This window comes from Quercus robur, chromosome 1, assembly GCF_932294415.1.
Source record: "Quercus robur chromosome 1, dhQueRobu3.1, whole genome shotgun sequence".
NCBI classification, from domain to species: domain Eukaryota; kingdom Viridiplantae; phylum Streptophyta; class Magnoliopsida; order Fagales; family Fagaceae; genus Quercus; species Quercus robur.
Window position 1 is genome coordinate 42,573,396 of NC_065534.1, and position 2,309 is coordinate 42,575,704.

A 2,309-nucleotide genomic window follows, 5' to 3' on the forward strand; every position below is an offset into this window, starting at 1 on the left:
TCCTTATGTTTAATAAGAGACAAAATTAAAGGATAATCCGGTAAAAATGCAACTTTAACTCCCACTAAAACATTGCCTAAAAAATAGGACTACTTTTTTGTTAATTTCTAAATTTCTTTATCCACTAATAAATTAGATTTTCAAAATAAAAATTATATATATATATATATATATATATATAAAACTCTACAAAATAGGATCACTAACCAAAAAAAAAAAAAAACCCTCATCGCACGTGCTTCACGCGCGAAGCACGTGTGATGAGGCTAAGCCCCTGTTTGGATTACTCATTTTTTAGTTTAACAAAGCCCCTACATCCTTATGTTGAATAAGAGACAAAATTAAAGGCTAATCCGGTAAAAATGCAACTTTAACTCCCACTAAAACATTGCCTAAAAAATAGGACCACTCTTCTGTTAATTTCTATTGCTTTATCCACTAATAAATTAGATTTTCAAAATAAAAATTATAAATATATATATATATATATATATATATATATATATATATATATAGAATAGAAAAACTCTACAAAATAGGATCACTTACCAAAAAAAAAAAAGCCTTATCGCACACACTTCACGCGCGAAGCACGTGTGATGAGGCTAATATATATATATATATATAGAGTCTATACTGTTATTTAAGGGGCTTCCCCTGTTTGGATTACTAATTTTTTTAGTTCAAAAAGCCCCTACATCCTTATGTTTAATAAGAGACAAAATTAAAGGATAATCCGGTAAAAATGTAACTTTAACTTCCACTAAAACATTACCTAAAAAATAGGATCACTTTTCTATTAATTTCTAAATTGCTTTATCCACTAATAAGTTAGATTTTCAAAATAAAAATTATATATATATATATATATATAGAATAAAAAAACTCTACAAAATAGGATCACTAACCAAAAAAAAAAAAAAAGCCTCATCGCATGCGTAAAGCACGTGTGATGAGGCTAATATATATATATAGATATATATATGGATATGATTTAACATTAGGTTCAAAGAAAACAATATTAATTTGTTTAGGTTTATATCTTTGAGTCTATTTAAGAGATTTAACATTTAAAATTTCAACATTTAGGACAAAGAAGTGATAACCCAAATCATTACTATCAAATATAAATAGATAAACTAATACAATAAATTCTATTAATATTTCTAATATTATATAGGTGAAATGCTAGACAGTTGTATGTGTAGCATTTTACTTGTAAAATATTAAATTTGGGATTTTGAGATCAATCTATAGCTTGGAATGAAGGTAGGGGAGGGAGAAAATTGGAGGTAAGGGACGTGTATATAGAGAGAGGCTAATAAATAAAACAAAACTACTAATATTCCTTTCTAATATTCCAAGGGGACCTATATAATATTTTTTATTTTTAAAAAATAAAACTGATGATACACGAAAATCAGTAGACTAGAATGTTTTGGGCTATGGTAATGGTTATGAATCCTGAAAAGAAAGAGAGAACTATCAAAGGTGACCAGTGTGACCCGACCAAGGACCCTCCGACAATTAAGTCAGTTTTCTCTCTAGGACACAAGGATGGAAAGTAGTGAATGGTTAGAACTTACCTTGGGTGAATGAGATTTGTTCATTTTATAGAGAGTTAGTCGTGTATCTACTTGTTTGGATCCACTATCATCATGGATGATATGGGCAATTAACGGAGAAAATGGAGTACATGTAGCAAAGTCAGAGGAGTCTCTTCCACGTAGTAAGAGCAATGTGTCTTGGTGTAATTATGTGGAATTCTTGGGGAATTCTTTGTAGGATTTATCCAAGTATATTTCAGTCGTTTATACATATATATATATATACACTCGTCCATACATCTAGTTGTCCATGAAGGAACTTTGGATTGGATCATCTCATTGTTAAAGGACTAATGCTGTAGATTGTTTTCTTTAGACGTGCTGGCCATGGACGACATCCAAGGATGGGTTATCCTTAGTTAATCCCCATCAATTGCCCACTCGTCCTTGTGTTGCCTATCATTATGGCGATTTGAGAAATTTTTTTTTAATGTTGACACGTGGCGCAATCTTAAGGTTTGTTTTTAATGTCGTTTCATTCTTCAAGGCAAGCGCCACGTGGCTCCATTTGGTTGTTTCAATGACTGGGTTTGTCACCTATAAATAGTGGAATTCTTCTCCTACCCTCTTACATTTCTCATATTTTCTCCTCTGACCTTTGTCATCCAGTGCCTCGTCTAGGATTTTCTGTCTTTAGTCATCCTTGTTTAAAGCTAGGTATCCTCCTTTTCTCGTATTTTAGGCTTTTCTTCAGTTTTCAAA